We start from the raw sequence: 27,186 nt of genomic DNA, 5'->3' as shown, positions 1-27,186 counted from the left end.
GGAAGTAACGGGATGGAGGAGGAGTAGGAGTGCAGCTCAGGTGAGCATGGGGAGATCTCTGAGGTGAGGGGAGCAATCAAGTACTAATGTGTAGATGCTCTAGAGCATGCAAGAGTTCCAGCATTGAAGCGGAGAGAAATAATGGCGGTGGTCAGGATGCAGAGGTGGAGGGCCAGCAGGCGAAGCCCCTTCGACCAGAAGAGGTGGGTGGACGGCGAGTGAAGCCCTACCAGCCAGGAAGAGGAGGTGGTGGGGAGAAATGATGGGGGTGGGGAGGAGGTGGGCAGATGGCGGGCAAAGCCCTACCAGCCAGGAGGAGGTGGTGGGAGGCGGCGGCGGGATGGCCTGGCCCTGGCCCACCCAATGGGGAGAGCTGCAGTGGGGAGAGAGGGAGCGGACGTGCTGCGGGGGGGAGAGGGAGCGGGCACGCTACGGGAGGGGGATGCCACAGGCTCAGTGCACAACTGCACAGATGCTCTGTGCGGGGCCAGATAGTCTATATTCCAAGAGTTTCAGCACTGAAGCTGAGAGAAATAATGGTGGCGGTCAGGATGCAGAGGTGGAGGGCCAGCAGGCGAAACTCCTCCGGCCAGGAAGAGGAGGCGGTGGTGGGGAGAAATAATGGCAGCGGCGAGGAGGTGGGCAGACGGTGGGCAAAGCCCTACCAGCTGGGAGGAGGTGGTGGGAGGCGGTGGTGGAATGTCTTGGCCCAGGCCCGCCTAATGGGGAGAGCTGCGGGGTGAGAGAGCTGCGGGGGGAGGGAGGGAGAGCAAGCGAGCGGGGGAGGGAGAGGGAGGGAGGGAGAGCGCTGCGGGGGAGGGAGAGGGAGCAAGCGAAGGGAGGGAGAGGGAGGGAGGGAGAGCGCTGCGAGGGAGGGAGAGGGAGCAAGAGCACTGCGGGGGGGGATGCCACAGGCTCAGTGCACAACTGCACAGATGCTCTATGTGGGGTCAGCTAGTTATTATTTATATTTTATACTGCCTAAGACTCCAGTATGGTGAACAAGAAGTTCAAAACAATCAGTTATAAAATATGAATAAAAACATCCTTGAAATAAAACATACTTCACTACAATCTATTACCAAGAGGGCCCTGACTAAGGATACCCTGACCTCTGGAGTGCCAATGTCAGTCACTGGCAAGATGAAGCTAGATGGACCAACGATATGACTTGGGATAAGGCAGCTGTATATGTAACACCTCTTGTGTGCCCATGTTTAGGAGTGAAGTTCTAGTCAGGTTTTGTTCTTATTGCCTATTGCGGCAGCCTGCTGTTTGAGCATCCAGTAAATGAGTTTAGAAAATTCTTGAGTTGGACTGCACAAGATGCCTTGCTCCACCACTTTTACAAGCACAAGCTAGAACATTCCAATTATACCTGTGATCTCGCCCATTACGCTGCCTCCGCTCAAAGTGAGCATCTCCATTAAGAAGGCAGCCACCCACTCCCTAGCCAGTCTGAGACCATTAAACATACTGTGCCTCATTTCTAATTAGAATGTGCTTGATTAGATCCCATCTTGCATCCCACGCAGGCATCCTTCCTGATTGTAAACTTATTCTAGTAGGAGTAAGTCTTATGAGGAAATGTTATTGTACATTCCAGCCTATAGGTGGCACTAACATTTCCTGGGAATTAAGACAGAGTTCTTGTTGATTCTGCCCAGTCCCCTCTGCAACAAAGAACATTTATTTATTTAGCACATTTTTATACTGCCCCATTTACAAATCTCTGGGCGGTTTACAAATTTAAAACACCAACGACAATTAAAACAAGTTTAAAATGTAGATAAAAATAACTTAAAACTTCAAAACTAGGTATGTTTTCAGATTTTTCTTTAAAATATCCAGATGGGGAGGCTCTAATTTTGTTTGCAGGTGTGTTGCAAACTCCTGATGCAATCCTAGAAAAGGTCCAGTTTTGGGTTGCCACCGTGGCAACTACAACTGGATTTTCCCTGATTCTCTTAATAGGACGCAGAAGAACACAAATAACTTGGACCCAAGCCATTCAGGACTTTATAGGTAATAACCTACACCTTGTATTTCACCGAGGAACTTATTGGCAGCCAGTATAGTTTTTTAAAATGGGAGTAATGTCTCTTCAAGTAGCTCTGGAGACCAACCTGGCTGCTATATTCTGTACCAATTCCAGGTTCTAGACTATGTACAAAGGCAGCCTAATGTAGAACATATTATTATTATTTCTTGTTTGCACAGTCAGACAGGTGTTATTGACTGGTTTGTTTTATCCAGACATCGAGTCCTTCCCAAGGACCTGGGATGCCAGAATTTTATCATCAATACTGTTGGTTATTATAGATATCGTCGCAAAATATAGGCTGTTCCCAGTAAAGCTGCTTTTTGTAATTGGCTGATGGTGATTTCTGTGGCCCCTATGGTGTTGAGGTGCTATTCAAGGTCTTTTGGGACTGCACCCAGGGCGCCAATTACCACTGGGATTATTTGGGTCTTCTTCTGCCAGAGCCTTTCAATTTCAATTTGTAGATCTTTGTATTTGGTGATTTTTTCTATTTCTTTTTCTTCTATTCTGCTATCCCCTGGTATTGCTATGTCGATTATTTTGACTTGTTTTTCTTTCTTCTCGACTACAGTTATATCTGGTGTATTGTGTGGCAGATGTTTGTCTGTTTGTAGTTGGAAGTCCCATAATATTTTTACATCTTCATTTTCTTCAACTTTTTCAATTTTATGGTCCCACCAATTCTTGGCTACAGGTAGCTTGTATTTTTTGCAGATGTTCCAGTGTATCATCCCTGCTACCTTGTCATGCATTTGTTTGTAGTCAGTCTGTGCGATCTTCTTACAACAGCTGATCAGGTGGTCCACTGTTTCATCTGCTTCTTTACAAAGGCGGCACTTGCTGTTTGTTGTTGAATTTTTGACTTTTGCTCTTATTGCATTTGTTCTTAGTGCCTGTTCTTGCGCAGCCAGTATTAAACCCTCAGTTTCTTTCTTCAAGTTGCCATTCTTAAGCCATTGCCAAGTCTTGGTGATGTCTGATTTTCCACATATATTGTGCAAATATTGACCATGCAGTGGCTTATTTTTCCATTTTTCTGCTCAGTTCTTGACTTGTTCTTTCTTGTAGGCCTGCTTTGTTTCATTGGTGTTGAATAGTTTCTCATTATTGACCATTTTAAGTGCATTTTCTTCACTGTCCTTGATATATTCTGCAAGGCCTCTTTTCTCCTCCTCGACTGTTTGATGGACTTGCAGCATTCCTCTTCCACCTGAGCTGCGAGGGAGGTATTGCCTATTGACATCACCGTGGGGGTGCAGAGCATGATTGATGGTCATGATTTTCCTGGTCTTACGATCTAGTGTCTCTAGCTCTGCCTGGGTCCAGTCTATTATTCCTGCAGTGTGTCTGATAACAGGTATAGCCCAGGTGTTTATGGCTTGTATGGTGTTCCCGCCATTGAGTTTGGACTTTAGGATTTTTCTAACTCTCCTGATGTATTCACTTTTAACTTCAGTGTGTGCAATGTTATCAGCCTGGAGAATGCCCAGGTATTTGTAATGTTCTTTCTCTTCCAGGTTCTTGATGTTGCTTCCATTGGGCAGTTCTATTCCTTCTGTTTTTCTTATTTTCCCTCTGTTCATTATTAATGCAGCACACTTGTCTAGTCCAAACTCCATTGCTATATCGCTACTGAATATACGGACAGTGTTTAGCAGTGATTCAATTTCTGACTTGGACTTTCCATACAACTTCAGATCATCCATGTACAGCAGATGGTTGATTTTACTGGATGTTTTAGATCTTTGGTATCTGAGGCCTGTTTTGTTGAGTATTTGTGAAAGTGGGGTCATAGCGATTACAAACAACAGAGGGGATAGTGAGTCCCCTTGGAAAATGCCTCTTCTAATGCTAACCTGTCCAAGTGTCTCGCCATTGATTGTTAACTGTGTACTCCACATGCTCATTGCTTTTTTAATAAATATCTGAATGTTTTTGCTGACACCAGTTGTTTCTAAACATTTTAGTATCCATGTGTGAGGCAATGAATCGAAGGCTTTCTTGTAGTCAATCCATGCAACACTTAGATTGGTTTTTCTTCTCTTGCAATTTTCTAAAATCATTTTGTCAATCAGCAGCTGGTCTTTTGTGCCTCTGGTGTTTGGGCAATTTCCTTTCTGTTCAACTGGAAGCTGTTTGTTAGTTAATAAGTGTTGCATCACTTCATCTGCTATTATTCCAGTTAATAATTTGAACATGGTTGGCAGGCAGGTTATCGGTCTATAATTACTTGGAACTGCACCTTTTGCTGGGTCTTTCATGATGAGATGAGTTTTCCCAGTTGTTAGCCATTGCAGGGAAGAGCCGCTCCTGGGCTGCGCTGCGAAAGCAGCGCCAGCCTTAGTTTAACTGCCGAAGGGGCTGCGCGGCCCCTTCAGCAGTTAAACTGCAACTCCTGAATGGAGCCTCAAGGCTCCATTCGGGAGCCAGACCACGGCTAGCCCCTGTGTCTGACGTCAGATGCACACAGGCCGCTGACAGTCTGGCTACACCCCTGCATATACTAGTATAAAAAGTACAGCTAATTTCAGTGGCAGTATTGTGTATGCAAAATTTGGTATCTGTAGGTAATTGGAAAGTATGACTTTCTTTCGTACCAACACACCCACAAACATGTTCTTCAAAATATATAATAAAAAAACAACTAGTCGGAGGGCTAAAGGCCACCTCCAGCCTCAAAGGCAGGATGCCTCTGAGTACCAGTTGCAGGGGAGTAACAGCAGGAGAGAGGGCATGCCCTCAACTCCTGCCTGTAGGCTCCCAGAGGCATCTGGTGGGCCACTGTGTGAAACAGGATGCTGGACTAGATGGGCTTCCTTGGGCTTGATCCAGCAGGGTTGTTCTTATGTTCTTAACTGTCACCCTAATGCCTGCTGTTCTCTGAGCTCCCATGACAAGCACATCCATTTCATTGGAACTTGGGCTGTCTCTCACCCCCACCTGCCCTGAGCACAGTTTCCTTCCTCCTGCTTTCCTTCCTCCTGCCTCCAATCTTTCCCTGCCCAGTTTGCCTTCTTGCCCATGAATAATCCCTGTAACTCTTTTCTGCAGAATACACTTTGAAGATTTTGCAAGAATATAAGAACATGAGATCATGGAACATGAGACCCATAAGTTCTTTTAGAGTGGCCCTTCCTGTGCATCTGGGCCGGTCTCTTCAGAGGTAAGGCTGACAACCATGTAGGATCAAGCCATCTCAATAGCAGACTGGCAGTCCTCACCTATACTGTCCATCTGTTTCCTTTCCTTCCTATTTTAAAAGTAAATTTAAAAAACCTTGCTGTGCATTTAAGTAGGCATTCTCCAAACATTCACCAAATCCCTTGGTTCTGTAGAAGATTTTATTTGATTTTGTAATGTTATTGTTACTTAACTACACCTTCTTCTTTCTCTGTGTTTTAAAACTTGATCCATGGTTTTAATTTTGTTTTAATTTGGTTGGCTGACCTACTGAGAGAGGTTCTCAGAGTAGTCCAATTGAAATTAAAAGGATGAGTTAAGGAATTCTTTTAATTTCAATTAGTCTCTTTTAAGTAATGTTCTTCGGTATGTCTGTCACTGTTTGTACTTTTCTGAATTTTGTTATATATTGTTAGGCATCTTAAGTTTCCGGGGGTTGGGGGCAGAGGCAAGAAGGCATCCATCTATCTGAACTGTCCTGCTGAATCAGACCAAAAATTCATCGGGTCCACCCTTCTGTTTCCAACAGCAGCCAGCTGGCCTCTGGGTGCTCCCAAACAGGAGGGCTTCCACCTGTTGCTTGGATACCAGGAAGAGGCAGGTAGAGCATGTGAGCTGCCATTGGTGGCCCCTGGGTAAAAAAGCTCCGGGCAGGCAGCCCTCTTAGCAACCTCTGTTTTTGCTTCCTCTTGGCTCAAGCCCAGGGCAGCATCACTGGAATCTCTGTAACATGTCAGCCCCCAAAGCCAATAGCAGGACAGAGAGGTATGTTAACACCAGAAAGAGACCCCACAGAATCCATTACCTGCAACTGGTACTAAGGAAAGGCAAGTGAATTTGGGAAGCTCTTCAATCAATCTTTATTATTACAGTCTCAGACCAGCATAAGGGAAGTTGCTGTTAAGTCCTACCTCTACTTACTGGGCAGACAAATGGAGGTATGTTGTATTCTATCTAGTGATCTTTTTTATGTTTTGTTGTTGAGAGGTTTGTCCCAGTGGGGATCCTGTAGAGTGGGGGATGAAGTCAGAAAGGAAAAGGGAGGGGAAGGGGAAGGAGAAAATGGAGTTGTTTCTGAATAAACTCTTAGTTAAATCTGCATGAGATTACTTTGTGATTATGGGGGAAGCAGCTATAAAACAGGTGCCTACACTGGGCGGGAGACTTAGGCCAAGGTGGCTGCCTTTGCATCAAGAATTCAGTGACAAATGTCACTGGAAATTACACAGTGACAAAGAGCACAAACCTGGGATACCTTCTGAAATGGGGCATGTGGCCGGCGGGGGGCGGGGCAGGCCAGTCTCTTTCCCAGCCTATGGAATCCATGGGGCCAGACAGCATACAAGTCACCTGAAATACTATCGCTCCTGTTCTGCTGAACCAAGAGGGAACCATGCAGCTGAAACTAATTGACTGACAGTCTGTAGTGACTTTATTTGACTGGTGGGTTTTGTCCTGGTTTTAATGGGAGAAATTTTGCTTGCTGTTTTTGTGTTTCTTTGTAGTAATGTTTGCATTTCATACACTGTACTTTCTTGTTTTATCTTTATTTAGCACCTTGGAAAAAGATTGGTTTTGAAAGGGACATAAATCATCCCACCACCAACACCACCATCATCTGGTATTCAGATGTAAACTGCATCCATACAAGTAGGTTTCACTTGTTGATTGTGCCTAAGAGTGTTTGATAAATCTATCATCCTCTGAAAACTGCAGCAGAGGGAAAGCATAAAAAGTTACCCAGTAGAGAGAGGAGAATTGCTGGGTACACCATTTTGTGTGTGGGGTAGAAAGTGCTGAGGCTGCAGCATCTGTGCTTTCCTCTGCTCTGGTGGCTGATTTCCTCCTGTTCACACAGGGGGAACAGGAGCCTGACCCACATCCAAGACAGCTTTTAATATGTACAAATCCTGAACAGGAAGATTGACACCCCACAGGCTATTTGCCTGCAGGTTGCCTGCATTTCAAAGAGCATCATTGTAGACTGAAGAATGGCTGTCTGTATCAGCTGCTGAGGGGAACTATCTTTTCGCTTCCTCTCTCACTTTGCACTTCAAAGAGATGGAAGTGGAATGCGTCCTGTCGCCAGGATCACTGTTTGTGATGGCTCCCTTAGCTGATGGCTTTAGAAGGCTATGGGGGAGCAGGGAGATTTGGCTAACTTTGGGGTAATGGTGGGGGGTCGGGCTTATTAATTCCATTAAAGGCCTCCTACCACCTAATGGTGCAGCAGGAAATGACTTGACTAGCAAGCCAAACGTTGCCTGTTTGAATCCCCACTGGTATGTTTCTCAGACTATGGGAAATACCTATATCGGGCAGCAGCGATATAGGAAGATGCTGAAAGGCATCATCTCATACTGCACAGGAGATGGCCATGGTAAACCCCTCTTGTATTCTACCAAAGAAAACCTCAGGGCTCTGTGGGTGCCAGGAGTCAACATTGACTCGACGCCGTGCTTTACCTTTATACACAAGAAAAGAGTATTTTCATGTTTCCATGCTTCAAAACCTCCAACCCAAGAAATACAAATTGCTGCAGAGTGGGGTTTCATGTGTCTCCAAGCCCCTTCCCCATGGGAATGGACTTGGATTCCAACTCCCCTAGACATTGCATTGCTTCTGTTTCATCCAAATTCTGGAAAACAAACAAAATTCCTGAACTAATTGTATTCCACTGGCAGCATTCCCCCACCCCCATGCTGGAAATGCCTGCCTTATTCCTTGCAGTGAGTTTGGGATAGGCTAAGCTTGACTTGGACAGAAAGCTCAAACTTAGATGCTTTAAAATTTCTTACCTTAAGTGTCTGAGATTTGCTTTGCTCAAGTGGCTGCGTTCACCCTAGGGGAATGGGAGCCTGACCAGCAAAGGAACCTGTGTGTGTCTGGTACTGCGGCATGCCTGTATGGTATGCCATGCTACATACAGGAACATAGGAAGGAAGCTGCCTTATACCACCACATCAGACCGCTGGCCCAGACTGGCAGCAGCTTCTCCAACATTTCAGACAGGAGTCTTTCCCAGCCCTACGTGGAGATGCTGCTAGGGATGGAATCTGAGACCTTCCACATGCAAAGCAGATGCTCTGCAACTGCACTCCAGCCTCATCTCCAAAGTTATGCTGTTCCCATACTGAGAGTTGAACCAGGGCTGCTTGAGTGGAAACTAGGAATCCTAACCGCTAGACCATATGCGAGCCATTGTGTGCACACGTGTATGGTGAGCATATTTGGAGGAACAAACTACACATTATATGCCTCTGAATGGGATGAGGCTCTGACCTTTTTATATGAAAAGCAGCCTCAGAAGGCATGACTCTGAGTGGAAGAACGGTAAGTCAGAAGCAATCATTTTTTTTAATCATCTATTTTTTTATAGTTGCCCCACTTAGGGTTCCTGATGTGGTCGTGCATCTGGAATCCTGCAAGGGGCTGCAGTCCAGGGGGTACATTTTAAATGGGAAAATGGCAGACTGGGGAAGGTTTAAGCACCTCGTCTTTCTCCATTACCTTCTATCATTCCATTCACAATTGCAACAGTGGTGACACCAGGGGAAAAAAAAATATTGGGGAGGCACAGAAGGAGCAAAATGCATTTATGAGAGAGGGAGCTTTGCTCAACATGTTAAGATTTCTGAAAGGGAGATAATGGTATATTGCCCATTAATGTTTCCACCTTAAAAATATTTTTCGGAGTTTGATTGAGCTAACAGTCAAGTAAGTATGATTAGGGTTGCAGTGATGTTTAATTTCCAGTTTATCATTTAGCAATGGGGTGGTGAATGAGAGGGCAACCTATTTAGGGGGCATTTGATCCCCCCTATGGTGCATGGTGTGATATATGGATTACAGGCTCAGCCTCCTCCCCCCAAAAACCAAAACAACAACAACAACAACCCAGAACTCACACAGGGGATTTGACACATGTATTTGCATAGCTCCCATTCATTTCAATGGGGCTTGTACAAGAAAACTTTGAAATGGATTGTGTCCCTTGGTAGTCAGTGTATAGTAGGGGGGTGACATTTGGATCTTCCGCCTCAGGCATCCAAATACTGAGGGCCAGCCCTGGTCATGGCAAACTGTTTTGTTTTTTAAACATAGTTTAGTGATAAAGTCCTCTTAGACTTCCCACTTTTGCCTCTGCTTGTTCCCAGGGTTTGCAATTCTTATTTTATATATAACTGGAGTGCTAAAGCTTTATATAGCCCCACCCTTAAAAATATAGCAGCCTGCTTCTTTTGGAGGAGAAGAAAAGGTAGATAAAGGAGAAACACATCCTCTTTCATTACATTCATTTGCATGAGTCAATATTAATTCTCAGCACAAAGCAAACATCTAAGCCACCCCCTAATAAAGGTGCTCCTGTGTCTGAGGGATAATCAATAGCTTCGCTTATCACCAAGTCAACAAGAGGCTCTCAGACTTCACAGCTGGAGGGACCCTGATTGAAGCACTGATTGGGTTCAATGTGCTGACCTCCGCTGGAATTAGAACTCTCTTTCAATCCTACTCAGTCCAGTGGGGCTTTAGTGACCAGCTGAGCTATCTCTGTGCTGTGAATGTGTAACAGAAAGGCAGGTGCCTCCAGTATGTAGGGAGGTTGGGGAGATATGACCTACTGAGATGGGGAGTTGGGACCCATGTTGTCCAGTTTCAGCCTGCTGTTGGATCCAGCGGCCATTGTTGTCCAGGGCCTGCTCCTTACAAAGAGCAAATGATGTGGTAAATGCAAGAAATATTACCTATCCATTCATCTGCTTATCCTCCAGTGTGATATATGCAGTCACCTGCCAACAATGCCTCTCTGCTTTCTACATAGAACAAAAACGTGCTCTCTACAAAATGAAACTTGGATATAATATGACAACATTCAGAAATGAGTTGGGGAGAAATTCAGGCCCCCAGAATGCTGTGATGTTGACTTGAAAGTGGCCATTTCCCAACAAAAGTGGTTCCAAAGGAAGACTCCAGCATAAAAGCACTGCAAGTGAGCAGCCAGGTGGATGACAGCGATGGAGAGTGTCTGCTCAGTCACCTGCCTGCTGCTCTCTTGCTCCCACCCACAGAGGCAACATATGATCTGTGCTGTTGGCACCCTTCCCTGCTTGGTGCCCTAGCGACCACCTAGTTTGCCTAGCAGATGGTCTGGATCTGGGGAGACCTTAGAAAATGAATTCTAAAATGAATGAATAACTTGGATTAAATTAAGCAGTATACATATTACCTCCATGGGTAAGAGCAGGGCCTTCTCAGAAGTGACCTCAAAGCTCTGCAACAAGCAGCCAGAGCTGTTATTTAAGATGTCATGTAAGGCCCAACTATTTAGATGAGCTTTTGGTGGTTAATAGATTAAAAACCCACTGTTGATTTTCTAAATTTAACAGACCTGGATTGTTACTAGCTGTTGGTTGGTTGGTTTATATTTTTATTTTCCTTCCTTCTACCAAAAAAAAAAAGCCACTTTAAGTGACGCAGCGGAGAAATGCTTGACTAACAAGCAGAAGGTTACTGGTTCAAATCCCTGCTGGTACTATATCGGGCAGCAGCAATATAGGAAGATGCTGAAAGGCATCGGACCGGGTCTCACGATCAGTGAGACCTGGTTCAGGGCGCTGAGCAGGCAGGAGCCCTGGGCGGCCGGATCGGCCGCCCACACGATGGCTGGCCCCAAGACGGAGCCGGCGGGGGGTGGGAGGAGCGGGGGCCGTGTGGCCCCCGCAAGCCCCAGTATGCCCTGCGCAAGCGCAAGCGCGCAGGGCATACTGGGGAAACCCCCGAGCTGGGAGGCTGCTTTTAAGCCTCCTGGCCGGGGTCTACTCATGAATAGGCGCACCACGAAGGCGCGCCGTGGCTACTCACGATCGCAAAAAGCAGGTTTGCAGGAGCGCTCGCTCTGCAAACCTGCTTTTTGCCAGGGTTTCTCGAGCGGGTTAGCTGCTTCAGAACCACCAGGCTCGGCTGCGAGTGGTGGTTCTGACAACCAACAAAAATCGGGCTAGCCTCTGCTAGCACAATTTTTGTTGGTCGTGAGAATAGTCCCATCATCTCATACTGTGAAGGAGGAGGCAATGGTAAGCCCCTCCTGTATTCTACCAAAACGAAAACCACAGGGCTCTGTGGGCTCCAGTAGTTGACACCGACTCGACAGCACACTTTACCTTTACCTTATTCCAAAGGCTCATGGTGCTATACCATTCTAAAATGCAGTTAAAAAAAAAAATACCAAGAGAATTAATGCTCTTGGTGTGGTACTTAATAATACTAGCTTTTTAAAAAAGGCACATATGCACTGCTAGCATCCCTGCTTCTGAAGTGCAGGGGCTCACATGTGAGGAGTGATTTTCACCAATTCTTCCTTCCCCTGGAAGTGCACTGTATGATCAGAAGTAGGTATCTGTGAATCGCACAGTAATCAGGAACCTATTTCTCGGTCATATGGAGCACTTCCAGAGGAAGAGGGGTCAGCAAAAATCATGCCCTCAGCACATGAACCCCAGTGCTTTGGAAGCTGGGATACTAGCATGGCATGTGTGCTTTTTTAGCTGCAAATGCACAGCATTAGCCAGGATGTCATCCACTGTGATCCTTCTCAAGCTTGTAGGAAGCAGGAAAGAATGGTCTAAAAGACTAAAACAAAGAAACACACACAAACTGCAATCTGATTGGTCCAAATCAGTGGAGCAATTCAGAAACGTTTTTCAGCGGAAATCATTGATCTCAGGCAGACAGGTAATGCTGCTTATGTTATATGTGTTTTGTTGAAGAGGAGGTGTTGCATACCTCTGGGTGTTTCTGAAATTAAGCAGTAATTGTCCAAAACTTGGCAAGAGCCTCACTTACAGAACAGGCTACTTCTCCCTCTAAGCAAACGAACTTGATGAACTGGCCGGTTGATTATCCATTGCTGAGCCAAAGCTGACAGATTCGTCACAGTCTTTCCTGGAATGTATCATGGGATCCCGCGGACTGACGGTCTTTCTTTGGCGCCCATCTCCTTTCATTTCTGCCACAGATTCAGAAAACGCCCTTGGCTGTCGCTTGCTTCAGTGACAGCAGGTTGGGAGCACGCGAAGGAACAGATTTGGAACAGATCAAGCTCAACATCCTTTTCAACCAGCTGTTTGTGGCTGCCCCCTGCTCTATCATTTGTTTTAAAAAAAGAACTTGCAAAGCTGCAATTCTGGCTTTGCTTAGGCAGCAGGTTTTAGATCGTTAGCAACGAGGGCCCTGGAGATGGCTGGCTTCACGGACGACACTTTCAAACACATTTACCTTTCTCTGCACACACATGTCAGATTAATGAACGTCATTGACGGGTTTCTCACACTGCCAAGCAAAGGAGAATCACAGTTCATCACAGAAGACGCCGGGCTGCTTAAGGGCAAAATAAGTATAAGAAAGAGAAATGGAAAAAATTATTTGAAAGGAGGATGAAAACCCGTCTCAGAAGAGTCCAATTATTCTTCAAGTTGGAATCTACTGGACAGATAAACAAAAGGCATTTTGTGTTACAGAAGTGGGCAAAGACCCTACAAGTAATTAAGCGGCAGTTGGGTGTGGCGGCATGCAGATGTGTATGAGACCAGCATGGGTTCAGAGAGAGAGAAAATGTGATTTGCAGGGATCAGATAAACAATGCTGGAAGTTTCAGTTCTGGGTCCCATGGACATGGGAAGCTGAAGGCAGGACTGGAGCTGAAGCTGGATGGAGCCCTGGAGCAGATCCACAGAAGGGTCAGTCCTGAAGCAGAGCCTATGCGCGTAACTATGAGCGGGCAAGGGGAGGCAGTTGTCTGGGGGCCCCACTGCCTGGAGGGGCCCCCCAGAGGCACCTCACGTGACTGCCCATTGCCCCCTGCCCAGCCCCAAGGCCCCTCAGCTAGTCATGTGCACGGACCGGTTCGGAGGCCATTCTAAAGGCCTCCAGACCGGTCTGGTCACGGGGTGGTTTTGGTTTGGGTGGGGGGGTTCCAATTTAAAAAGGGGGAGCTTTACTCACCCCTTCCAGTAAAAAACCGTATTTCTTGTAGTAATTGGGCGGCAGGGTGCCGCCCGCTTCAATCTCCGCCCAATTACTACAAGAAATACGGTTTTTTACTGGAAGGGGTGAGTAAAGCTCCCTCTTTTTAAATTGGAACCCCCCACCCCAGTGCACACCCCTACCCTCAGCCACTTGCCCTATTCGCCGTCTCTCCTGCTTGTTCTCCTGTCCCGAAATGAAAGCAGCAGACAGGCTGCAAAGAGCTCCTTTTCTCCTGCCTCTCAGCTGATTGGTGGGTGGGCGGGGCTTCCACTGAGGCCTCGTGTAGGCCTCTGTGAAGCCTGAACTCGAGTTCACCAAGCAAGCCAGGAAGGAGGAGGCAGCCGGAGTGGCCACCACTTCAGCAGACCCTTTGCTGCCCTGCCCAACCCAGCCCAGCATTTGCCAGGTAGAATATAAACTCCTTTTTGTGGTTACCTGCCCCCCCCCCACGGATATATAGGGATCTGCTTGCCATAGGGCTTTGATATGGGGGGGAGGGACTGAGAAGTGTCTGAATATTTATTTTAAAATAGCTTGGAAAATTTGCTGGCTTTAAAAAAAAACTATCTAAAAAGTCCTATAAGTGGCTTGTTTCAGGGCAGAAAATTACAAAAACTTCTGGAAGAAACAGTATTATATTTATTTTATTCATTCATTCATTCATTCATAAATGCACTTATGTTCAAGTTGTTTTGCAACCCAGAAGGTCTGAGTGAGAACTGTGAAGCATGTCTTGTGCTTTTATTTTATTTTATTTTTCTTGTGTGTGAACTGCTCCCCAATAACTTGCAGGGACTTCAGGGTAAATCTGGCCAACATGTGAATGCAGCACCTCTATTCCAGAGGAGATTGTGTTAAAGGGCTTTAAAAGCCTCGTGTGAAAAACCTCCTGGAATCGAACTTGACTGAATTGGTTCAGAATTCTGAGAAAACAAACATAGGCTCACCCTGCATGGTTGAAAGTCTCCTTTGCTAATCTGCAGCGAGGGGCCCATTTTAATAATTCATCTTTCTAGTGTGTTCTAGGCATTAAAAGTAATACAAATGTATAGTACTCAATGTATATCACTATATATTGTGATATGTGTGTGTGTGTGTGTGTGTGTGTGTGTGTGTGTGTATTCAGTGAAATGTATTTGCAGGCAGCATACTTATTTTGGAATATCAGACTTAAATCCTTGGGGGCCTGGGGTGTGCGGAGGCCCTGGACTTTGAGTGGGGGGGCATTTTAAAATCTCGTCTCTGGGCCCACTCCAACCTTGCTACGCCCCTGGCAGAGCCCATTGCATGCCAGAAAGCAAGCTAAGAATCTCCTCCAAAGGCAGGCTGGAACTAAGCTGTAAGCAGCCAGGTATAGAAGACTGCACCTTGGAGAGGAGCAGATGTGAAGGGAAATCAAGAAGGGACAGGCTGACACTTGGAACAAGAGTATTAGCTAAACAAACTGAACTGAAGTCTGGCTTTTGCCTAAAAGCCAGGCTTGACCCGAAAACAATGGTAACCAAACCAAGTCAGGAGGAATCAAGTGGCTGCTGGAGGAAATGGAGTCACGATGGGTTGAGGGACAGCACTGCCCAATTTACTTTGTGCTCGGCAGCCTTGACTGGGTCACCACACCAGTGATAGAGGCCAGGAAGCTTCTAGACCTAGACCAAATTCTATCTGATTCAGAGAAAGAGTGGATTTAGTCCCTGAGGAAAGCCTCATATGGGTGTATGTGAAGTCTTTTTCTATTGATCTTTCTTCCAATGTGCTCTCAATCTATTATATTAACAAGTGAATTTGGGCCCGTTGAATAATGGGCGCTAGTAACGGTGCTCCTGGCCCCCCGCCGCCATTCCCCCTCCCTCCGCCGTCCAGCCGCCCTCCCAGCTCCTTTGTGTGTCCCCCCCCTACCTTTAAGGGCCAAATCGGCCCAGGGACTTGCCCCCGCCAGGCTGGGGAGACGGAGGCCGGGACCGGGGGCGGAGCGGAAGCCATGTAACTTTTTTAAAAATTGCTTACGCCGCCGACCTTCCCTCCCAGCTGCTGAGTCCCCCTTACCCTGGCCAGCTGCTGTCAGCCGAAGGAAGTCCTTAATTTAAGAGGCAGAGAGGAGCTCGCAAGCAGAGCTCCTCTCTGTGCAAAGCCTCTTGCCAAACTGCCGCTTTGGGTGCAAGGGACGCAAGCCCCCAAAGCAGCAGTTCGGCAAGAGGCTTTGCACAGAGAGGAGCTCTGCTTGCGAGCTCCTCTCTGCCTCTTAAATTAAGGGCTGTCTTCGGCCGACAGCAGTCGGCCAGGGTAAGGGGGACTTGGCGGCTGGGAGGGAGGGTGGGCGGTCGGCGGTGTCAGCCGCGGGAGCAATTTTTTTAAAAGTTGCATGGCCTCCGCTCCGCCCCCGGCCTCGGTCAGTTTCCCCCACCGCCGCTTTTCCGGCTTCTTCGGGGCGGCCGCTTCTGGCCACCCAAGATGGCCGCCGGGTCCTGCCTTTCGTGCCTCCCTTGCTCTGTTCTGGCCATGCGCTTCGCGCATGCCCAGAACAGGCCAGGCACGGACGGACACCAAGCGTTTTATTAGAGAGGATTCTCCCGGGTGTGCCTTGGAATGTGCGCCCCAGAGCCCAGCTGATTGGCTGGGCGGCGGACGCGCCTGATTGGCTGAGGTGTACCCAGGAGGATTGGTTGCCGTGGCAGCGGCCTGGCCGTGGAGGCCAGAGGTGGCGGGCCCAGCCTGGCCGCGGAGGCAAGGCCCAGGAGGGGGGGAAAGAAAGTGGGAGGGGCAGAAGTGGCAGTGGGGAGGAGAGGTGGCTGGGCCCAGAAGCAGAGACTGGGGCAGAAGGGGGCGGGGAGAGGTAACCGCTGGCCCCAAAGGCTGCACAGATGCTCTGTGCGGGGTCGGCTAGTAATTTCATTATTTTTCAATACCTAACAGAAACTCAGGGCTACTTAATGGCGTAGTGGGGAAATGACTTGATTAGCAAGCCAAAGGTTGCTGGTTTGAATCCCTGCTAGTATGTTTCCCAGACTATGGGAAACACCTATAGTGGGCAGCAGTGATATAGGAAGATGCTGAAAGGCATCATCTCATACTGCATGTGAGATGGCAATGGTAAACCCCTCCTGTATTCTACCAATGACAACCTCAGGGCTCTGTGTCTGCCAGGAGTCGACACTGACTCAACGGCACACTTTACCTAACAGAAACTCTAGCAAAGTGGACAATTCCTCTTTGAGAAAAATTTAGCAGTCTTCAAGTGATGCACCTTCATTACACATGATGGGCTTGCTGTAGACTGCAGCATCACTGAAGAACATGATATCACCATGTAAAAGGAATGTGATTGGTTGAAACTGTACCCTTGAACATGCAGAAATTAAAACAGCACCAGGAACACGTTAGTCCAGGCTCTTACAGTGCAGTCTCTTAAGGAAAAGCAGACCAAAATGTGAGGGAGAACTGACAGCAGATATGGTGGGAACTTCAAGTTTGGTGGTGAATATTGAAATGGCAAAAAACCAAGCTCAGGGTGATAGTGGCATTCTGAGAACCTGAATAAGGTTTGCATCCAAATTGTTTTTGTTCTCCAAAATTTGTATCTGAACCCAACAAAAGTTCAGTACAGCCTTAAAGTTGGCACATTTCACTTTGCTGAATGGTTTGTAACCAAAATCCACCCAAAAAGACTGCAGAGGGTTTGAACTTTAAAGGTTACCACAAATGGGAACAAGTGATTCTAATGGAGAAATGGCAGGATTTCTCTGAAGCAAGTAATGGTAATCTCTACTGCAGTGGCAGTGTGTGAACAATCCTACAGACTTTCCTAACGTCATTTCTGCAATATGGATAATCTTCCTGGCCCATTTCTCAGGCAATGGCTAGATAAACACATTAAGGCAAAGGCCATTGCCACATGGGCAGAGGGGTGGTGTTTGCACCCCCCCCCCCCGGCATATTCTAGGCTCCTTCACTTGAATTTCCAGCTTTCATTTAAAAAGAGAGGGAGAATAAAAGTAGTAGATTATAAGCAGTGGCGGTTCAAGATCTCTTGCTCCTGGGGCAGAGCACCAAATGCCTCATGTGTATTTTCCTTTCCATCTTTCCCTTTTAAAGCAGGAGCAGGAGGTTGTCTTGCTGGAACAGTCCTTGCTTGCCGGATTGATCTGCTGCCTGAAGAGACTGCCTCACCTCGTCTCTGATTCTAAGCATATTTACTGCTTTCATTAGAGCTTGCTCCCATGATAAATGTCGATAGGAGGTGTAGCCTTAGCTGCACCTTCTATTTTCTAATTATAATATCTTCTAATTATAGAGATAACTTACAGACAGCCTTCTACCCCTCCTTAATCTACTTCTTATAAAGAAATAGGCCTGTTCTGGCCAATGAATGCAAAGGCAATGGTCCAGCAAGACAAATCTTGGCTTCTTAACTTAGATCCCCCATTGAGCTTTGCGGGGGGTGGGCGGTATGTTTGTGTCTGTTGCTAACTGACAAGCCCTTGGACACATGGCATTTAAAACTTTTTTAAGCATTTAATTATTTAAAGCATATTTATTTTATTTTACAGTCAGTAACTTCATTTGATGTAAACATATTAGACTGCTTGTAAGCTAGGTGAAACTAGACATTGGAATGACAGGCTGGTGCCTTGGAACAAGGTTTGCAGCCATTGGAGGTGTGGGGGAGCATTTCAAGAAGAGATTCAGCGGGAGGGAGGCTGCTCAACCCTTCCTCCACTCACTACTTGGCTTCACCCAACCCCTTCCCCAGGCTGTTTCCCCCTCAGCTGGCTGATTTCTAGTTTCAGGACCCAGCTAGGAGAGGAGTGGATATGGAGAGGGAGTTGTGGTGCGGGGGAAGCAGCAGATGGGGGAAGGGTTCAGCAGCACCCTGCCCATTCCAAGCTTCTCTGCTTGAAATCACCTCCCTGCTATTTTACTGCCGTTATTGGTGATTCGAAGAGACAATTCTGCCGGCAAATATGCAGTTCAACCCTTTGGTTTTTGAGATTGCATGTTGATTTATGATGGCCTTTCCAGTGTACACTGAGGCTCCCCTGCCTCCTACTGGACACACTATTTTTGGCTAAGGACCTGCACTAAGGAGGTGCTTTGGTTCTTTCCACGGGGGCGGGGCGGGGAGGAGCAACAGTTTTTTTGCCCAAAGGGCTGTTCTGCAAGAGACAACTTTGAAGCCAGTGAGTGAGCGTCCCCAGCTGAACAGAGCCACAAGCCTCTCAGCATCCCCCATGTATTTTGTCAAGGAAAGAGGTATTTATGCTTTTGCCCTTTGGCTGTAGACCTCCACACACTGCCTTTGTTTTTCCTTTCCAGACATTAAGCAGAAAGGCACATTAAATGACTTTTGGGGGCACTGCAGGCATCCAACATTAAACCTGACAGAGAGATGGAGAGAGAGCTGCTTTCTGCAGACATAATTCTTGCAAAAGTGAAAAAGCATGTGGAGTCTGATGCCTAGGATTGTTTCCTTTCTCTCCTAATGAAATGGGAAGCCTCCACCCCACTGGGCCTTAGCCAAGTCCTGAGTGGTTTAAAACGATGTGGGTCAATGTGGGCCTGCTTGGGGAGGGCAATTTCCCCCCAATGTTTGTTTTCATTGACAATAGGAAATGGTGCCAGAGAAAATTAGCTCTCTCAGTTGAAAAGAATTGGGCCGTGTCACCATTTCACAAACTCCACATTTCACCTCAAGGTGACTGCTGACTCCAGGATATCTCACAAGGCCATGGATCATCTCTCCCTCATTTGAGCCGCCCGGCACTGGATTAACAGATGTATGAGCCATATTCTGCTGAGCCATCTTTGGGACCCAGACAAAAACACCCCTGCCCTACAGGAGGTGGGTGTGCCTAAGGGAGCTTATTGGCTTCACTGCAGCATTATCCCACCTCATGTGGAAGGAATAGGAGAGGTGTCCACACCTCCATCAGCTGGTTTCTTGTTATGTCTAGCTCTGTAACGGGGCATAGCTACAACTGAACAAAGCGCCGGGGGGTGGGGGTGGTTAAATTTCCTTAGGTCCCTGATGGAGCCCCTCCACAACTGACTAAATGACAGCTTGCTGGATACTCTCCCCTTTATACCTCTCTGAAGAGGAAAGCAGCTGGGGGCGGCCGAACCTTGCTCCACCCCTGCCCTGTAAATAAGGTTGAATGTTAGTAGAAAGAAGTATGAGCCCTTAGGGTCTCAGTGGGGTAGGAATTCTTTAGAAAAAAAGTTTTCTCCCTCTTTCATCATAATTCTAGAACCTGGAAGGTAACCCAGAGAAAGTGACTGGCAATCAGTTCAGGAGAAAATATTTCTTCACACACTGCTTTGTTAACGTGTGGAATTCGCTGTCACAAGATGTCCTTTTGATGACCACAAGCATATCCGATGGCTTTAGTAAAGAATAATCCAAATCCCTCAATGGCTATCACCCTAAATAGAATCCCCGTTTTCAGAGATACCCGTGAGTACTAGATGCTGGCACACACAAATATTAATATTATTTTTAAAAAACATTCCTTTGGATCTGTGTGGTTTTTTGAGCTTTTGTAAGCTGCTTTGGGTCCCATGGTGGGGAAGGCAGTAAAAAAGCTTTTGAAAATTATGAAGTTTACACAATCAGAGGAATCAGTTAAAACTTTTCCTTGACAGTACCACCACTCTGAAGGTGGAATGGGATTTCATGCTTGGATACATTTTATTAATTTATGTATATCCTTGTAAACTGCTTTGGGAACTTTTGTTGAAAAGCAGTATATACATATTTGTCGTATTCATATTTATTGTATTGAAGTCTTCTGGCATGCTAGCTTTCTATATGAAGGAGGGGTTTCCCCCCATGGGGGAACATTGCAACCAAACACACCTGCAACCTGAAGTGGTAGAGACCAGGAAAAGCTTTACTACTAGATTCTTCTGACTGTATAAACTGACTCTGAGCTCCTGGTAACACAGGCTGGATACAAATGTCATAATCAGAAGCCTTACTCCAGACAGATGCTTGCAGTTCACTGCTGAGCCCTGAACCTTGAACCATGGCAAAGGCCTTGTTGCCAGAAGCATTTGTTTGGATGCAGTTGTAAAAATGACTAAGTGTTGTTAGCTTGATCAAGGCTGGTGTACCAAAGCTGATACAGAGAGGAACCATTGGAGTACAAGGAGGAAAGGAAGAATCTGTACATTCCAACTATAAAGAGTGGAAGCTTTCATTCATTCATTCATTCATTCATTCATTCATTCATTCGATTTCTATACCGCCCTTCCAAAAATGGCTCAGCTTTGGAAATGTCATCATGGTTCTCACATGTATTCTATGCATGTATTCCCGGTGTGTATCTTGTTTCTTTTTAGACTGTGAGCCCCTTTGGGGAAAGGGAACCACCACCTTCTTGTTGTTGTTTCTATGTAAACTGCTTTGAGATTTATTTATTTTGTTTAAAAAAGCAGTATCTAAGTAATAGTAGTAAGTATGCATGCATACCTGGAGTGCTTCCATTCTGTGGCCTTTTAGTTTCCTCAGTGGCATCCGAAGACCTCAGGGCACCTGAGGTGGTGAGCAAAATACCACCCCTCCTTTGCATGTGCATCGCTTCCCCCTCTTTATTTCTTTTCCACCACCCCTGGTGACTTGGTGTGCCTGCAAGCATGTGTGCCCATATCATAATAATCTCCTCCTCTTCCTCCTCCGTGCTGATGATAGCCACTGCCTGATGTGGCGTGTGTGCCCTTCTCCACCTCCAGTGCTCTACTGTCCTTTACACGTTTCCTCTTCTGCTTCCACCCTCCTTTCATAAGCATCTCACTGATGTGTGAGGGAGAAAATGGAGGAGACGGGGCACACACTGCACTAAGTCAGAAGGGTGCCACTGCTGCAAAGAATGAAAATGAAGAGAGAACGAGCACAGTTTCAGAACAGTTTTTGCAGAAGGGTGGCCACCACTCAGCAAAGAGCTACTCCAATGACAGCCTAAGAAATGGCAGAAAGAGGTGGCTTGCCAATCATCCTCCACGGTACAATCATCCTCCACTTGAAGTGACTTGTCTCATGAAATGCCCCTGGAAGTTTTTCACACATTGGCTTTTAGTTCGCATCTCCTCTGGAATGGAGGTGTGCATTAGAGATGTGCACGGTCCGGACCAGTCCGGACCGGCACCGAAGGGGGGCCCTTTCTTTTAGGGCGGGAGGGCTTTCTTACCCCTCCCGCCTCTTCACCCCCTCCAGTGCCCGTATTTAACTGAATAATGGGGCGCTGGAAACCAGCCGCCCCCGCCGCCCCCCCAGCAGATTTACATTCAAAGGTACCCATACCCCTGCCGCCGCCCGCCCGCCAGCCAGCCAGCCCTCCCTCCCTCCCTCCCAGCTGCCCACCCGCCCGAGTCCTTACCCAATGGTTTAGGAGAAAACGAGAGGAGCTACTGAACAGAGCTCCTCTTGTTAGGAAGGCCTCCAGCAGACTGAAGGCGCTTTGCGCGCGCGCGCATGCGCACGCCGCAAAGGACGCCGATCGCCGGCGGCCATTCTTTTCCCTTAGAATGGCCGCCGGACCGGTTCGGACTCACCCCTAGTGTGCATTCACATATTGGCCAAATGTACCCCAAAGACCCTGCAAGCTATCAGAGCACTTTACACACTATTCAGGCTTTTCATTGCATGTTAGAGTGTAGCCCAATTTATATCCGGGGTTAAAAAATCCACTTTTTGTGTCAGTTTTTTGGGGCAACTTTGAACTCACAGTAAACCTGTGGTAAAGCCTGGGAAAGCTCCTGGTGTTGAGTAAAGGATCCTATTCTCACCAAAACACAGTAAGCCAAAACAGTTGTAGCACACGATAGTGGGACTCTGTGTATTAAATTTGAAGCGGATGGGCCAGTTGACAGATTTTTCATGAATTTTTTAGATTGACCAAGGCTGACATGGGAAGGACGCTTCACTCTTTTTGTTTTTCAGTTTCCCTGTTGATGTTGCACAAGCCTGCCACCTGGTGGCAGATTGCAGTCTTGTGCAAGATCAATGGAGAATTTTTTAAAAAAGTAAAATATCCTACCTTTCTAAGAAATTTATTAAAAATCAGTTTCAAATTTAGTATACAGAGTCCTGCTATACTGTGCTACAACATTGCCTGGTTTCAGAGCTTCATGGCCAGGCCTTCCCAAATTGTGGTTTTTGGTTAAAACAAAAACAAAACACACACACACACACAAAAACACCCCACCCTTGTAGCTGCCTCCAGAGACATATTCCAACCTTGTGCAAGACCCATGGCAAATTAATTTTTTAAAATGTCAAATTTTTATGATTTTTTTAAAATAGCAAAGGTTTAAAAGAATGCAGGGTCTCCACCACACATGTGCACATACCAGCTCCTTATCTACCTGCGCACTCCTCTGCAACCCCATTGGCCAAAAATGGATCGGAGCGACGGCAGGGAGATCATGCAGTATGAAAAATCCCTGCTTGGAAAAAAACCAAAGGAACCATATCCAAGCTTCATAAAATATAGGAATATGACCGGCCCAGGCTTTATTTGAATTTTGTCTGAAAACGTTATTTCCACTTTGACAACTCTTGTCCTAAGTCCTCCGATGTTAGACCACTTCCTCTTGCACTAAAGCTGGCAGTCTGGAAAGGCTCCTGGAAAGCAGGATGAATTCTAGCTGATTCAGTGCCAGACAGAATCTCTCTGTAATGTGTAACCAGTCTCTGTGTATCTGGCAATCTAGGCAGAGAACATGATTTCAAAAGGGACTTGAGCTCTCTGCCACCCCCACACATTTTAGAAATTAAGTTCTGGAGAGACTGGAGTCTTTGCCCCTGGAAAAGAAAAGTATGTGCTAATACACCTTAAGAAAACATGGATTGCTACATGCATCATAATCTTATAAACTTTAATTTGCTTGGATGGCTGCCTACATCTATAGACCCCACTTACACTGATGAGGTAATGGATAGATTTCCAAGGTACCCTCTCATGCCGGCTTCTGTATGTTTCTTTAAAAGTTACACAGTAACTGCAATCTTTTTAAAAGACAGTTGGAATTGGCATTTTGCACATCACTGCAGCAAGGGATCAAGCTGGATGACCTTTCTTCCCTCTCAGCCAACTTTGATTCAGGGAGAATTATGAGTGGAGATTTATTTGAAACGGCTCCCTGGAAACTCGCAGCAAGGCGGGAGGAGGCAGATTGCCTGAAACATGAATTCAAATACGAAAAGGCATCTTCTTCCATATGTGTGAGACTCTGGCAGTGCTGGAGCTGTAAACTCAACACCTCTGTCACTGCAACAGAAAGCTGGGTGGAAATACCAGCCAAAAGTGAGAACATTTCCCTTTGAATGCAAGGCGGCTGGATGTGCTTTAGACCACTGACATTTTAGTTTTGTTTTTCAAGTACCAAAGTGCTCTTGCAAATCTCCCTTTCATTTCAGATATGCTTGGGAGACCGTCTTGGTAAATTGTGCCTTATGGATCATCTGTAATTCCTACTCTGCCAGTCTTAATGGTGCTGGAAATTTGGCTCTGGAGCAGCCCCATTCTTCATTATGGGAGTACCACCTGGGAGCTGGGGTATTGCTTTGCTTCATAGAAGGGGCAGAGTAAGTGTTGCAATTAAAATAAAAGGCAAATGTGTGTGCCTCCAGGATGGAGAAGAGTGCACAGCACTGATATGACATAAAAACGAAAACATAAATCCCCTACCCACAAAAACTTCATGGGGGCTTGGCTATGAGAAGTGGCGGGTGGGGAGGCAGAATGCTAACTCAACCATTTTAAATCAGTGACTGCAGCACACTCACTTGTTAAATGGAAAATGAATAGGCAGTGTAAAATAGAGATGTGCATGAAACAGATTTTGCATTTTGTTTTGAGCTCAAAAAATGCAAAAAGGCTGAAATGTTTTGACATAACTCAAAACATTTTGAGTGTTTCGACCATATGTAACAATGGGGGAACTTGAAACACCCCATTGTTCCCCTTGGGACACCAAAATGGGTTGTGTGGTAGGGTATGACTGATGCTACCTACCACCCAACCCACAAAAGAAATGGACAAGCAAATGGTTTTCCACAACCCACTTTGGTGTCCCTAGGAGCTACCCTTGGGGAACAATGGAGTGTTTTGAGTTTCTCCATTGTTCCCTATGGCTGGAACAAGCTGCACTCACAGAGTGCACACAAGTTTTGCAATGCATTTTGCAATCCTGCTTTGAAAAACACTGCACATTAGATGCACACAGTAAAAGGGAATCTGTCTCTCCCAACACAGAACACACATTGCAAACACAGTCTAAAAATGGCCCAAAAAGAATCACTGACCCAGAATCCACTGCCAGCCACAATGCCTGCGCTGCAGTAACATCATTGGCACAAGTTGCTCTCTTATACACCATTATGACTCCTTACTTCCTAGCATTGCAACTGCTGCCACAGCAGCACCCTTAGCAGCAAGCTCAACTAGAGCAACTTCAGCCACATTTTGACTGAGTACACTTTGCAATGGATGCAGATTGCAGAGCAGACCAGTGAGTGAAGCTCAAGTTAGTAGTCTCAAGGCCAGACATGAAGCTTATCACAGCAATCACCAAGAAATATTACACACACACACAGAGCTGTCACTGTCCATTTCTTGCCACAACACGGAGGTCACTCACAGAAGCAAAAGCTCTGTTCTACCCAGGTTTGGAAGCTGTGTGTCCTCCCAATTTTTGCTTGTGTGGAAGGAAGGTAGGAAAACCTGGATAGCTTTTCCTCCTATCTTGCTTCCACACAATCACTTCTCCCTCCTACCTAGTTGTTTGCATGCATGCAACCGAAAATTAGGAGTGCGTACAGCTCCCAAACCTGGGGTGGGGGGAACAGTTTTTGCTTGTATTAATGACCTCACTATTTCACAAATAAACTAAACCACAACTCAGGGAAGGAAGGCACCCAAGTTCTGCCTTTGTCAACCTGAGATCCAGCAAAACCAATAGTTATAGCAGTAATAGCACAGCGTATTATACTCAGAAAACCACAAAACCAAACCTTCCTTCCTCCTCTCCTGATGTATCACCATCAATGTTTTCTGTTTTTAATTGTAAACCACACTGAGCCATTTTGGAAGGGCGGTATAAAAATAGAATTTTAAAAAGAGAGAGAGAGAGCGAAGCATAAGGGTTCTTTGCCTCCCATTCTCTTTGAATACATTTTGAAATTCCCTCCTTTTGTGTTCACTCCTCTGTCCCCCCAGCCAATTGGGGCACAGTTGCCCATAGCAATGGTTGATTTGTATAATAAGCCAACCAAGAAGCAAGGCGATTGCAAGCCAATGCCAGCAAACCAAACAGCAAGGGGAAAACAGGCCTCCAGAATGGTGCTTGAAATGTCAGTGTTTTGATTGAAACGGGGTTGTTTTGTTTCGAGCTCGAAACAGGCCCTTTATCTAGAAGGCATTTTGCTTCAAACTGGAAACAGCCTGTTTCGAGTTGAAATGTCTTGATCTTGAAACGTTCTGCACAGCCCCAGTGTAAAACCCCCTCCTTCCATGCAAATAGGTAGTGTAAAATCTCCTCCATGGGCATTTGCTTCTGAAAAACACACCAGGGTGCTTTCCAGATTACACCCTGCAATGGAGTCCTGGCAGAACCCGGAAGTGTGCTTCCATACTTCCTGTGTTGTGACACCACAGTCCCTACGCAGACAGCAGGGTGCCATTCACATTTCTGGTGCTGTGTTTTGAATTGAATCACTATGCTATAGTGCTATGACACTGTGTATCCGGCACAAAAAGGTGGTTGTTTTTCGGGTTAGTTTCTTTGAGACTGCTCCCCCTGCTGTTTATGTTTCAAATGTGATTTGCTTGAAAGGAAGCATTTTGCTGCTTTTGAGGAGCTAATCGGGAAAGTGCCAAGGAGGACCCAATGTAGTCCTGATCCATACATGCCCACACCTCTGAGCTATTTGACACCAGGCTACACAAAAGTGAGAACTGCCAGGCGGGCTGAAGGTCTTTGTTTTTACTTATGGCTGTGAAGGCCTGAACAGCATTTGTTTCTTCCTTGACAAATTAGGGAGGCATTCTGCGAAATAGCCCATGATCCTCAGGCTTAGAGTGCAATAAATATGTTAGCTTACTTATCTGAGATTCTGCTAGTTCTTCACATAACAGATGGAGCTTAAGAAACAGAATACCTCTGGCATTTGAAATCAACAGACTCCCCCTGCTGGGTGCACTTGTGCAGACATACACTAGAGGACAGAGTGGCTGCTTTGGTGAATGTAAGACTAACCACAATGGAATCCCCCTCACATGCTAATTTGTTTCCGCTGGTGCTGTGAACATTTGTTTCAATGGAGGAAGCCACTGTACATGCAACTTGACTCTTTCCATTGAAATGAATGTTCATTTCACAGGATTCTCATGTGTTCACAGGAGCTCATACACCGTGACCAGAATGCTGGATTGGGCACGAGGGTAAAGAAGCAGGGCCATAGGCCGTTCTGGCAGTGGTGGGGCTTCTCCTTGAGTTGTAGCCTCCCTGCTCAAAAGTAGATACACTGTTTAGGACAACCAAAATTTCTTTCCTAATAGCCACAGAAGTGTGCAACCAAGTCAAATAATCAGGTCAGTCACTTAACAGTCGACATGTGAGCCAGCGTGGTGTAGTGGTTAGAGTGCTGGACTAGGACTGGGGAGACCCGGGTTCAAATCCTCATTCAGCCATGAAACTAGCTGGGTGACTCTGGGCCAGTCACTTCTCTCTCAGCCTAACCTACTTCACAGGGTTGTTGTGAGGAGAAACCTAAGAATGTAGTACACCGCTCTGGGCTCCTTAGAGGAAGAGCGGGATATTAACTAACTAACTAACCAGAATACTAGGAGGCACTCAGAGAAAATAAAAATAAATCCCCATTTGTTTGATTGGTGGACCAGGCCTGATGGGAACTTCCAGTTATGTACAACAGGAAACCAGGG

General features: G+C 46.4%; 1 long non-coding RNA gene across 1 annotated transcript in view; it reads left to right on the top strand.

The window, feature by feature from the left end:
* The window catches only part of LOC128344669 (uncharacterized), a 45,301-nt gene extending 32,226 nt beyond the window's left edge, over positions 1–13,075 (top strand). The window contains exons 4-7 of the long non-coding RNA XR_008315978.1: positions 5,096–5,207; positions 5,754–6,162; positions 6,779–6,874; positions 12,240–13,075. This is a non-coding gene — a long non-coding RNA (uncharacterized LOC128344669). The remainder of the gene's footprint in view (positions 1–5,095; positions 5,208–5,753; positions 6,163–6,778; positions 6,875–12,239) is intronic.
* The last annotated feature ends 14,111 nt before the right edge of the window (positions 13,076–27,186 follow it).

The sequence above is a fragment of the Hemicordylus capensis genome, chromosome 2 (genome assembly GCF_027244095.1).
Source record: "Hemicordylus capensis ecotype Gifberg chromosome 2, rHemCap1.1.pri, whole genome shotgun sequence".
Taxonomy (NCBI): domain Eukaryota; kingdom Metazoa; phylum Chordata; class Lepidosauria; order Squamata; family Cordylidae; genus Hemicordylus; species Hemicordylus capensis.
The sequence above is the reverse complement of the archived record's forward strand: the minus strand, read 5'-3'. Positions and strand labels throughout refer to the sequence as shown.